This window comes from Cibotium barometz, chromosome 17 (assembly GCF_041138505.1).
Source record: "Cibotium barometz isolate CiBa-2024 chromosome 17, ASM4113850v1, whole genome shotgun sequence".
In the NCBI taxonomy this organism is placed as follows: domain Eukaryota; kingdom Viridiplantae; phylum Streptophyta; class Polypodiopsida; order Cyatheales; family Cibotiaceae; genus Cibotium; species Cibotium barometz.
This window is the reverse complement of record NC_141062.1, coordinates 3,873,341-3,887,065: the sequence shown is the minus strand read 5'-3', so window position 1 is coordinate 3,887,065 and position 13,725 is coordinate 3,873,341. Positions and strand designations below refer to the sequence as shown.

Here is a 13,725-nt window from a genome sequence, read left to right as displayed (position 1 = left end):
AGGAGATGTCACGTGCATCCCGTACTTGGATGCCACGTAGACATATCTGTACAGAAGGTACAAGACCTGGGATGGTGAACTGGTCCCATGTGAGCCCAGTCCGGGACGAGTCAACCAAGAATCCATCTCAGTTGTCCGAGGTCAGATGTGCATTGTCCTGCACAGGAGTCTTAAATAGGAGAGCCCACAATCCCATTAGATCATCTCATTTCTCACCAAGAGCTCAAGCATAAAGAGGCTAGACAAGCCAAGAAGGTGCTAAACAAAGGGGTGAAGGACTGCAGGTCAAGGACAGGGATTTTCCAGCCAAGAAAGGTCAAGGATTTCTGTATTTTCTTTCAGATTTACATCATTCTAATAAAGCAAATACACCATCCGTGGTGGGGGCCCTACAGAGGGTATTTGGGACCCAATACTGTGTCTCTCTCTCTCTCTCTCTCTCTCTCTCTCTCTCTCTCTATTTTCTGCACATCTTCATTCAGTTTGTGCGTTAATTCTGTCACGAAAAGAGTGCTGATTTTTTAGCATTGAAGTTACCGATTCTTCTCCGAAGCTTCCGCATGTTACAAAATCACATTAAAAACAGTGGTACAAAAATTTACGCAAACAATGAGTTGTAAATGACTTGTGTACAAGTTTGAAGAGCAAATTTGGACACTTAACCAAATGAATCACCTCAAGCTCACTTCTACAAAAAGCTTCTACTCTAAAATATATATACGACTCTCTCATACAACATTTTCTCTAATTCTAACTCTAAACAATCCACAAAATAACAGAAATCTCTTTAGCGACAAACCCTAAAAATGAATTCTTATTGCAAAAAGTGTCCACATAAGATCCTAGACTCACAAATACATTCTAAAGTCTAAAAATATAGAGTTCCCAAATTTTTATTTCGAATCCAAAATTAGAGCGTTACAACAGAGGCTAAGAAAGCTGCATGCTTTATATCATGTGAGACATTGTGACTAACAAGATATGGAAGTGGTGCAGAAGCAGCCTACGATGCTACAATGTGGCGAACAGAGTTACATGGCCATTGCTCCGAATCTTGTGTTTCATGCTCACACGAAACACATTCACATTCATTATCACTTTGTGCACAAGCTCATCATATTCACGAAAGTCAAGATAGTCTATGCCTGACAATAGAGAATTATGCAAACATCTTCACAAAGACTCACAGGTTGGCCAGTTTATGGGCAGTTTTGGGGCCCATATAAAGGCTAGGCCAAGGGTCATTGTAAGTATCTCACTCCCACTTGGGGGTTTGGTCAAGTGTAGAGTAGGTCCATAGTCCCCTTTTGGAAGGCCAAAGGCGGCAAGTTTTGTACAACTTTTATGTATTGTATAATGTACTCAAAATACTGCTCTCTCTCTCTCTTTTCTCCATCTCTTCTTTGTGTTCTGCATCAAGATGTTCCTATCTCAGTACTTAGGGCTGAAAGAAGACTCAGAGCTTCCACGCATGTAACAACTTATTAAACAAATAAGTCGAGACAAACAAGCTCGCAAATAATCACCCATCCCCTACCGTTGGTTTAAAGGGCAGGAGCACTTACGTGATGTGGAACTTGGACAGCAGTTCCACGAGGAGGTAGAGACATTAGCTCCACTATTGTCATGAAATATGGGCCACGTGGATTTCAACTTGCCAGAAATTTATCCACTTCCTTGTGTTGGGGTAAAGGCGTTATGCCCACCCTTATAGTGTGTACAAGCCCATAAGTTATAGTACATAGTACACTTAGTACTTTTAATGTACTAAGTGCACTATGTGTACTAGTGCAATATACATGTGTGATAGGGGAGTCACACACTCATGCTTTTCATGAGTTGACTTATCCCCACAACTCTCTCTCTCTCTCTCCCTTGCTTCTCTGTGTATGTCTCCCATGAATGAACTCTAAACCCTAATTCAAGTTTCTCCCCATCAACTGGTATCAGAGCAAGGTCGCCTTCTGAATCTTTCTTGGAGCTGGTCGCCTGCTGAATCTCTGACAGAACTGCCTGTATTTTTCTTGATCTCTGCCCAGCCAGTAAGCGTGGGCTGGCTCAACTACTGCCCAGCAGCCAGGCGGGCTGCCCAGCAGCCACGAGCACAGGCACTACTAGGCGAAGGCAGCATAGCGAGGAGGCCAGCAGCGAACACAAGCAATTCGTAATCATTGGCGCCAAGCGTTGAGCGAAGGCGAGAAGCGTTGGGCGAAGGTGACGTGACGGCGTAGAGCTACCGGTCGGAGGCACTGTCAATGAGCGAACCTGGCAAAGGAAGCGAAGCGCTCTTGACAACCCGTCGACTGCAGGCGTGGAGAGCTGGTCGTGGAGGTCAGCCAGGTGTGCAGCCACGGTGCCCAGCAGCTGGCGTCGAATCGCTACTGCCCAGCAGTACTTCCACGCTGCCCAACCAGAGTAACATTTTCAGCGCAGCAGCAACCTCAGCAGCAGCCAGCGCCCAGCATTAGCCGTACCTGCACAAACGCATGATCTTGATTGGAGCAGCCATCAAATCTGCAGCAAAAGTGCCCCCCTTCTCACCTGCACAAAACAGAAGCAGATTCCTGCAACAAAAATTCAGCCTGCAAATTGGATTAAATCAAAGGTATTTTGCTTCAATTTTGGATTTTCCTTGTCAAATCAAACAATTGAGCAGGTACAGGTGCCCAAATTGCTCAATTTTGAGCAAAATTGGCAAAATTGGGTGACATTGGTCACAATCAGGATAAATTTGCAAGAAATTGGTCAAATCAGGATCAATTTGCAGGAAATTGGATGTCGAAATTTGGGGCTTTTGATGTAAATGTGCAATTAAGCACTCATACATGCTGTATGATGTGAAAAATCGCACATTTGGGCAAAATTGCAGCAAATTGCAGTGCAAATCAAGGGGCTTTTGTGCCGATTTGGTTGATTTGCATGCAGGCAATCGCATTTGATGCTGTGGTTAATGTGCTGATGCCTTACAAGCACTCAATGTGCCTGTAAATCAAGGGGCTTTCATGTATTTGATGTATATGTGGCCAGGGGGAAGCATCGTGAACACTCTGGATGCCTTCATGTGCGCCAATGTACCATGCATGATCAGAAATTGATCTCAAATCAAGGGGCTTTTCAAGTTTGTATGCTTGTTGAGCTTGGCAAAGCAGCAGGCAAGACATTTATGCCTTGAATCCTCAAAAATCAGCTTGCAGTCAAGGGGCTTTTGCCCAATTTCTGTTCGGGACTGTTTTATGCAGTGTTCGTGACTGTAAAAATCTGATTTTCACTCATTTGGACAGCCAGGAGAGCATTTATTGCTACTGTACCTGCTGGTACAGATTTGGCACAGCTTTGTGCATGGTTTGGCATGGCTGTACATTGTTTTGAGTGATCAAAAGGTTCAAATTCAGCTGCTGAAATTGCCGGTACAGGTTTGGTACATCATTGGTGAGCGCTTAGTACTGCTGTACAGTACTTTGGAAGGGCAAAAGAGCACATTCAAGGTGCTGTCCAAAATCTGCAGCAACCAGATTTTGGTGTTTTCATCACAAAAAGTGGGAGAAAAGTTGCATTCTTGCTTCCGCAGTGGGAGATAAAGCTTGGGAGAACATTTGTGAGCACTTTGTGTGCTTTGGGTGCAGTGTTTGCACATCTTGGGTGTAGTGTTTGCACATTTGCAGGGAGTCAGGCATTAAAGGTTGCATATTGCTATGGCAACCACAGGTGACAGCTCTTCATTGCTTCACATCAAGAAGCTTGAAGGCTCGCATAACTATGACATTTGGCAAACCCAGTGCTACAATGTGTTGCTCCAGAAAAAGCAGCACAAGCCTATCAAAGAAAGGGGTGTGATGCCCGCTTCTCTTACAGCTGAAGAGTGGGAAGATATGTGTAAGATTCCTCTCCCACCCCCTTTTTGATGTCTAGTATCTTTCCCTGTAATCAATCCCTCTTCAGAAATATAAAAGACTTGTTCCTAGAGAGAGAAAATATTCTAGAGAGAGAATATTCAGATTTTTAATATTTTTGGATAGAAAATTATCTCATCTTATTAAAATAAGTTTCCCTGAAACAGAAATTCAAAAAGAACTTTCCAATGTGCAATTGGAATTAATTGGAAATGTGTATAAAGGACCTTAGTCTAAGGGTCTAGATTTTTAGAAATTTTTGGATTATGGTCCAATTAAGGTTCCTATGGGCCAATAGCATCAATCCATGTGTAGGGAGGAGATAAATCCAATTTGAAAAAGAAGATACCCAAAAATGAGTAAATGCTCACATAAGATGAAGAGTTGAAAATGTACAAGGTTTATTAGTAAAAAATTATGAGCAATATTAAAAGTATGACATATGTAAGGAAGAGGAGTTCTTTAAAGGAGGTGCATATTTCACATAAGATGAAGAGTTGAAAATGTACAAGGTTTATTAGTAAAAAATTATGAGCAATATTAAAAGTATGACATATGTAAGGAAGGGGAGTTCTTTAAAGGAGGTGCATATTTCACATAAGATGAAGAGTTGAAAATGTACAAGGTTTATTAGTAAAAAAAAACTATGAGCAATATTAAAAATATGACATATGTAAGGAAGGGGAGTTCTTTAAAGGAGGTGCATATTTCACATGCTTGAATGAGTTTTAAACTCATAAAAAATGAGATATTTCATCTCTCCTCTCTCCTCATTCAAGTCTAGTTCCAAAAAGTTAGCTTAACTGACCTAAAAATGGTCAAATATTGACCAAACTGATTTAGAAAATTCTAGAATCAGTTTGTTTGGTTAGGAGCTCAATTTTTCCTATAAATAGAAGCCTCACCCTTGTTGAAAAATATATAGTGTTTATGCACCGTTACTCTACTCCACCTAAGCCAAGAACTGTGAATTCATTTAATAATTCACTAGTTTTTGGAGCTTCCCTCTTTCTTCAATCCCCATTAGTGGCTCCATCAACATACTTAACCAATTGATTGGTTGGGGGCCTCTACCGTGAACAAAGAATCAAGCAAGTTGTAAGGTAATTAGTGAATATTCATCTTTCTATAATTTCTCAATGTTTCTCTCTTCTCAACCCCTCTCAAGCTTGAGAAGTTTAATTGGTATGGTTTTTTTTTAATGCTATTGAAGTTTGAATAGTAGTGAAGAGTTACATAATGCTATTGAAGTTAATTTTCATTTATGTTTAAATTCTAATGATTTTTATGTAAATTCTCTCTCTCACTCAAGAAATGGTCATACTCATGAACCGTTCTCAATCCAAATCAAGCTTTTCATAAAGCTTTTCCTTAACCCAAGATTAAGCTATGCTTGAGGCCAAACTAATGGCTTTTTTCTATGCTTTTAGTTTATGTATATTAATGATTCAATCCATTATGGATTGATAATCCAATTAGAGATTATTTTAATTATTTTCTTAATGATAAGCATTATCCCTTAGAAAAATTGAGATTTATCAGTCATAGCAGCGGAGCTATGGCAAAATTTTTATAAAAATTATGCATAAAAAATTTTCATTCAAAGCATAAAAAGAGGACTTCCTACCATATTCTAGGAATCATCATCCTAGATTAATTGAAAGAATTTCATTATAATCATGGAGAAATTGAATTTTAATATTATGCATAAAGGATAAATTTTTATATCAAAAGTGTTATTTTTACCATTTTTATTTTCATGCATAGAAGTATGCATAATGGATAAATTTTTATATCAAAAGTGTTACTTTTATCATTTTTAATTTTCATGCATAGAAGTATGCATAAAGGAAAATTTTTATATAAGTGTTACTTTTATCATATTGGATTTCATGCATATAGGTATGCATAAAAGATATTCTTTTTATACTAAAAGTATGATTTTCCTCATAATTGGATTTTATGCTTAACTTAGATGCATAAGAGAAATTTTTTTATTCTAAAAGTATAATTCCCTACCAAATTGAAATCATGCATAAGAAGATGCATAAAAGATTGATTTTAATTTCGAAAGTGTTAGTCTCCTTAAATGGAATTTATGTATAAATAAATGTGTAGAGAAATCTTATATCAAATAAAAGAATTCTCTTTTAAAAAAAAAAAGATATGAAATGTGATAAGATGTGATAAGAGGTGTATGAGATGTGATAAGAATTGATAAGATGCGTATGGAAAGTGATAGGATGTGATAAGAGGTGTGATAAGAGGTGATAAGATGCTTATGAAATAAGTTAGGATGTGATAAGATGAATTAAGATGTGTATGGGGGGATGAGGTAAGAAGTGTATGTGATAGGATAAGATGTATATGGGTTGTGATAGGGCGAGAATGAATGTGATGTAAAAGATTAGATGTGAAGGTATATGGGGTTATATAAATGGGAATGTGAAAATGGATGTATGTATGTGGATGTGTGGATATGGAGATGGGAGTGTGGATGTATGAACATGAAAATGGATATATGCATGAAGATGTATATACATAGATGTAAATGTGGATGTAGATGTGGATGTATAGATGTGAATGGATGTGGATGTATAGATGTGAATGGAAATGTGGATGTGGATGTATGTGAATGTGGATGTAGATGTGGATGTATAGATGTGAATGTGGAATGTGGATGTGGATGTATGTATGTATGTGGATGTAGATGTGGATGTATAGATGTGGATGTATGGGAATGTGGATGCATGTATGTGAATGTGAATGTAGATGTGAATGTGGAATGTGGATGTATAGATGTGGATGTATGGGAATGTGGATGTGGATGTATGTGAATGTGGATGTAGATGTGGATGTATAGATGTGAATGTGGAATGTGGATGTGGATGTATGTATGTATGTGGATGTAGATGTGGATGTATAGATGTGGATGTATGGGAATGTGGATGCATGTATGTGAATGTGAATGTAGATGTGAATGTGGAATGTGGATGTATAGATGTGGATGTATGGGAATGTGGATGTGGATGTATGTGAATGTGAATGTAGATGTGGATGTATAGATGTGAATGTGGAATGTGGATGTGGATGTATGTATGTATGTGGATGTAGATGTGGATGTATGGATGTGTATGTATGAATGTGGATATGGGATGTGGATGTATAAATGAGGATGTGAAAATGGAGGTAAGCATGTAGATGTGGATGCATGTATGTGAATGTGAATGTAGATGTGAATGTGGAATGTGGATGTATAGATGTGGATGTATGGGAATGTGGATGTGGATGTATGTGAATGTGAATGTAGATGTGGATGTATAGATGTGAATGTGGAATGTGGATGTGGATGTATGTATGTATGTGGATGTAGATGTGGATGTATGGATGTGTATGTATGAATGTGGATATGGGATGTGGATGTATAAATGAGGATGTGAAAATGGAGGTAAGCATGTAGATGTGGATGCGTGGATGTGAATGTGGATGTGGATGTGGATGTGGATATGGATGTGTATGTATGAATGTGGATATGGGATGTGGATGTATAAATGAGGATGTGAAAATGGAGATAAGCATGTAGATGTGGATGTATGGATGTGAATGTGGATGTATGGATGTGGATATGGATGTGAATATATTATATGTGATGTGAAGGAATCTGAAGTGAAGAGATGGAAAAGGAGGTGATTGGATGAGTACACATATACATGGAATGTGGAATAAGTAATGTGGATTAATGAGGGATAATGTGGAAAAATGAGAGTTAATATAGAAACTGTATTTGTAAACTGTTTGTAAATGCTGTTTGTAAATGGCTGTTTTATGTCAAGAATGCTGGGGAAGCATTTTGACCGTCTTGTGATTAAGGTCGTGGAGACCTAACTGATAAAGTTGCAACTGCTGACGGAGAGTCAATGGAGGACGTCTCGCGTAGCAAGGTCGACCGAGGTCTTGACCAGCCTCGGTTCGATTAAAATGGTGAGCTTCCGGTACGGTGGATGAGGGACCAAGGAAGCGGCCTATGAGTGAAGCGCTAGGTCACCTGCGAAGGATCCTAGAGGGTGCTGACCATACGGTGCTCGGGCTCTGGGTCGCCTAGGATACCCACGCGTGCATCGAGGAAGATATTGGAACAAGGAGTAAGAGTTGTTTTGTGAAACCGGGCATGGATCTGGTTGACTGACCTTGCTGGTCCTCAACGGATGAGTCCATGGCTCTTTTATATGGATCTGTTGGTTGATCTTGCTGATCTTCAACGAGAGTCCATCTTGATAAGTGATTATATTACCGAGTATTATGGACTAGGAACTATGGAAACGGCCTCTGTGTGGACAGGTGGTGAGCGTTCTAGTTGCCAATGATGCCATAGATACTCTGATGAAGGAATGATGGGAAATTATGAATCAACTGGATAAATTGGGAGATTGTGATCAGTGGTACTATGGTTTCATTAAAGGATTGTTTTAAAGTTAGCTGATGCTAAGAAAAAGGCAATTTTCATATTGGGTGTGTAAGTGGTGTGGCTAGTTTTATGTTTGCATGAAATTCCGGCTAGGGGGCCTTGGAACTCTTTTCCTTGGTACCCGGGACAAAACCTAACCAAATTCCAAATTGGATCCCATCACTACAGTGGTTGGGCGGTTGGCTAACCCATGGGATCGGATGGGGTTAGGCTGGACTGATGGATCCGTAAACCGAGACTCAATTTCTGTTATTACGATAGATGAAGTAAGTTCCGGATAGTAATTGTTCTATGGATAGGAATCAACGGCTGTGCCTCTTGATGGGGAAAAAAGCGTTGATCCCAATGATCCAAGTGCAAGTTTCTTCCTTGATCCGACCGAGTATCTTTATAGGTGCAGTTGGATCAGCGTGATCAGTAATGATCTTGACTACGTTAGAGTAAAAAAAAATTATCCTGGTGGAATCGCCCGTGCTTTCCGGGTAAGGGAAGTTTTTCCGGGTTCGGTTTTGGAAAAACCGACGGATTAGTCTCTTGTCCGGATATCCGTGGACGAGGCCCCGAATGTGGGACCCCTGTCCCGTGCGAGAAGTACTACTTCCGCTGCTAGTACCCGAATCCGTTGCTCGGTGGGAACAGGGGGATCTCACAATATGGATGAGCTGGCAAGATCTACTATCATGTTGTCTGTGTCAGACTCATTACTTTTCAGCATTCGTGAAGAGAAGACAGCTTGGGAAATGTGGCAGAGATTGCAGGACTTGTATGCCCAACAAAGTGCCTCAAGCAAAGTGTATTGGTTGAAGAAACTCATAGGCCTTCAGATGAAGGAAGGGGCTTCTATGACAGCCCATCTCAATGAGTTTAATGGTATTGTCAGCCAGGTTATAAATCAAAAGTTGGCAATGGACGATGAGTTCAAAGCCACTTTTTTGTTATGCACTTTGCCAGAGAGTTGGGACACATTCAGGACAGCCACTAGCAATTCGCATGCTATGCTGTCATATGCAGATGTTGAGGGTGCTCTTCTTCAAGAAGAGATGAACAGGAAAAACAACTCTGTTGGCAAGTCCAATGCAATGAATGCACGTGGGAGATCCCAACAAAGGGGAAAAAGCCAAGAAAGGGGAAGGAGCAAGTCTCGCTCCAAAAAGGATTTGGAATGCCATTATTGTGGCAAGAAGGGACACATCAAAAAACAATGCTACAAATGGAAAAATGATCAAAAAGAAAAGGGAAAAGGCAAAGACAAAGAGAAGGATGAAGCCAAAGATGTAAAGCCAAAGGGCAAAAGTGGAGTCAAGATCGAAGAAATCAATGTGTCACATGCAGGTGGCAGTGAGGATGAGGTCCTCTTTACGTCTTCACTTGATGCCCATTCACTTCTTACAGGTGGTCATGGTATGCACTCATGGATCATTGATTCAGGTGCCTCCTTTCATGTCACAGGTTGCAGAGACTTGTTTGTCAGGTACACTGCTGGCAATGAAGGAGTGGTTTATTTGGGTGATAACCATGCATGCAAAATTCTTGGCAGAGGTGATGTGAGGCTTGTATTTTCAGATGGCTCACAGCTTATGCTCCATGATGTCAGGCATGTGCCTGAGATCAAGAAGAATCTGCTTTCTACTGGACAGCTTGATGATGCTGATTATGTTACCACATTTGGTAGTGGAAAGTGGAAGATTAGTAAGGGCTCACTGGTTGTTGCCAGAGGCTCTAAGGTGGACACTCTTTATTTCATGCATGCAGGTGTTTGTCACCATGCTAATGTAAATGCAACCGAGCTGCCGGAAATTTCTATGTGGCATAGCCGGTTGGGACACATGAGTGTCAAGGGAATGGAGCAATTGTCTCGTTTGGGTTACTTGCCTTCTCTAAAGTTTTCAAGTTTTCAGTTTTGTGAGCATTGTATATATGGTAGGCAACTACAGTGCCCCCACAAGAAAGCTCTTGGACAAAAAGATGCTCAGTTAGAGCTTGTGCATACAGATGTATGTGAGATGCCTCAGCTTTCTTTGGGAGGGGCAAAATACTTTGTGTCTTTTATTGATGATGCCACACGCAAGGTGTGGGTCTATCCTCTTCGCTTGAAGAGTGATACATTCTCAGTGTTTCAGAAGTTTGTTGCTCATGTTGAGAATCAAACTGGCAAAACACTGAAGGCTTTGCGTTCCGACAATGGTGGAGAATATACGTCCAAACAGTTTCAGGACTTTTGTGATGCTAAAGGCATCAAGAGGGAGCTCTCTACTCCTTATGATCCTCCACAAAACGGGACAGCAGAGAGGATGAACAGGACCATACAGGAGAAGGTCCGTTCTATGTTGTCACATGCTGCATTACCTCATGGTTTTTGGGCTGAAGCTGTTATGACAGCCGTTCACCTTATAAACAGGTCACCTAACACGAGGCTTGGTGGGAAAGTGCCAGAAGAAGTATGGACAGGGAAGCCTCCGTCATACAAGCACTTGAGAGTGTTTGGTTGCGTTGCGTACGTGCACATACGCAGGGAAATGCGCACCAAACTTGATCCTAAGTCTCATAAATGCATATTCCTAGGATATGGTGACAGAGGTGAAATGGGGTATAGACTTTGGGATCCCATGAATAGAAAGATCATACGCAGCAATGATGTCATTTTTGATGAAACATGCATGTATAAGGAGCCTGCAAGGCAACAGGAGCCTGGCAGAGTCATCTTTGATGATGATGGACATCATGGACAACAACAAAGGGCTGTAAATCAGCCATTACAGCAGGAAAACCAGCCCTTAAATGGTGCTGAAAATGGTCCAAATGGACAGCCAGAGATGGCAGAAGATATCCCTATGGATATACCACAGTTGGAGGATATACCGGGCATGATTTTTCAGCCTTATGGCATGGAACAGGAGCCACCAATGGGTGATATGCAGGCTGGACAGCAACCTGCAAATGATGGTCATTGGGTACGGAGGTCCACTAGACCCTCCAGAGCCCCTGACAGGTTTGTTCCAGGGGTTGACTACTTGATGCTAACTGACTGTGGGGAGCCCTCATGTTACAAAGAGGCTTTACAGAGGGCAGACAAAGCTCTATGGGAGCGTGCCATGAAGTCAGAGATGGATTCTCTGCATAAAAATGGAACATGGAAATTGGTGCCTTTGCCTGCAGGCAAAAAGGTTTTGCCATGCAAGTGGGTTTACAGGCTCAAAGTTGCACCAGATGCAAAGCCAAGATACAAAGCCAGGTTAGTGGCTAAGGGCTTCAAGCAGGAATATGGTGTGGACTTTGATGAGATCTTCTCTCCAGTGGTCAAAATGACCACACTTAGAGCTGTGTTGGCTTTGGTTGCGCATGATGATCTGGACTTGATTCAGATGGATGTGAAGACTGCTTTTCTTCACGGTGATCTCCATGAGGAGATATATATGCAGCAGCCAGAGGGTTATGCAGTGAGTGGAAAGGAGAAGCTTGTATGCAAGCTGAAAAAGAGTCTTTATGGGCTCAAACAGGCACCACGAGAATGGTATCATAAATTTGATACATTCATGAAATCACAAAAATTCAGGAGAAGTGACATAGATCACTGCTTGTACACCAAGAAAGCTTTGGATGGCAGTCTATTGATTCTCATTTTGTATGTTGATGATATGTTGATTGCCGGGAAATCTCGTAAAGAGATGGATGCTTTGAAGCAGAGGCTGCATCAAACCTTTGATATGAAGGATTTGGGTGATGCTAATCACATCTTGGGTATGCGGATACTTCGGGACAGAAATCAGCATGTGTTGTATTTGTCTCAGAAGGAATACATTGGCAAAGTCTTGCAGAGGTTCAATATGGACGGGGGGAAGAAAGCTAGTACTCCTTTGCCTCCATATGTGAAACTCAGTGCTATGGACAGCCCACAGTCAGATAGAGACAGGGCTGATATGGCCAAAATTTCGTATGCTTCAGCTTGTGGCAGTCTCATGTATGCCATGGTTGCTACTAGGCCGGACATTGCATTTGCAGTGGGAGTGGTTTCTAGATACATGGCCAACCCTGGCAAGAAGCATTGGGAAGCAGTGAAAGGTGTCATGAGATACCTGAAGGGCACACAGGATTTGTGCATTTGCTTTGGCAAACAGGATGCATTAGTGCATGGTTACACGGATTCGGATTATGCCGGTCATCCAGATAACCGGAAGTCTACTACCGGTTATGTATTTACATTCACAGGAGGTGCTGTGTCATGGATATCCAGGATGCAGAAGTGCACAGCCTTATCTACTACAGAGGCCGAGTATATTGCAGCCACAGAGGCTTGCAAGGAGGCATTATGGCTATCTCGGTTAGTGGTTGATTTGGGTTATACAGGGGATATTCCGTTGTTGCATTGTGACAGTCAGAGTGCCATTCAGTTGGCAAAGAACCCTGTTTTTCATGCAAAGACGAAGCATGTGGATGTGAAGTATCACTTCATCAGAGAGGTGATAGAGAACAAGCAAATTCAGCTTGTTAAGATTCATACGGATGACAACCCGGCTGATCTGTTGACAAAGAGTTTGCCTCCGGAGCGGTTTGCTCATTGCAGACACTTGATGGGCATTGGATGAGGCCATTTTCAGCCTTGATATGGCCTTGTATATTATCATGTACATGCTGATTTTTCTTTTCCTTTACTTAAGGGCACTTTGCCTTTAAGTGGGAGGTTGTTGGGGTAAAGGCGTTATGCCCACCCTTATAGTGTGTACAAGCCCATAAGTTATAGTACATAGTACACTTAGTACTTTTAATGTACTAAGTGCACTATGTGTACTAGTGCAATATACATGTGTGATAGGGGAGTCACACACTCATGCTTTTCATGAGTTGACTTATCCCCACAACTCTCTCTCTCTCTCTCCCTTGCTTCTCTGTGTATGTCTCCCATGAATGAACTCTAAACCCTAATTCAAGTTTCTCCCCATCACCTTGAAGTTGGCCAGAATGCAACTCTTGAGTTTTGCACTGTAAGCTGAAAGGCAACCTTTGTATCAACCTTCCTCCACACCATTCAGGCTGCATGCATTTACAGCCATGGTGCACTTGGTTTCCGATCATTGCCTTTACTTTAAAGCATGAGGGCACATTTCCCAAGAGTACGATGGTGTGTTAGCGTGCCAAGTAGGACAGCACAGAAGAGCTTGAATCTCTCTGAATGTGATGAACGTAAATACTAATTGTACACCAAATGAGATAACCTCAAACTAGTATGTCTGGATGCAGATAGTGTCATGCTGAACCATGCCCTTTCGGACAAAACTGACTCCTACGATTTCAATACATTTTGGAAGTAGCAGAAGGCTGGAGATTTACTGGACCTTGCAAATCCTCCTGCTGAACTCAACAAAACATGGTTAC

At 41.4% G+C, this 13,725-nt stretch overlaps 1 protein-coding gene and 1 long non-coding RNA gene across 2 annotated transcripts in view; both read right to left on the bottom strand.

Annotated features, from left to right (window-relative positions):
- The window catches only part of LOC147629599 (small nuclear ribonucleoprotein SmD1a-like), a 35,864-nt gene that overhangs the window by 21,670 nt on the left and 469 nt on the right, over positions 1-13,725 (bottom strand). The gene's annotated exons all lie outside the window — the stretch shown is intronic.
- On the bottom strand, positions 457-13,719 carry LOC147629600 (uncharacterized). Its single transcript, XR_015267735.1, has 3 exons — positions 13,296-13,719; positions 1,566-1,676; positions 457-1,410 (listed from the first exon to the last, which is right to left on the bottom strand). It is a non-coding gene; the product is annotated as an uncharacterized LOC147629600 (long non-coding RNA).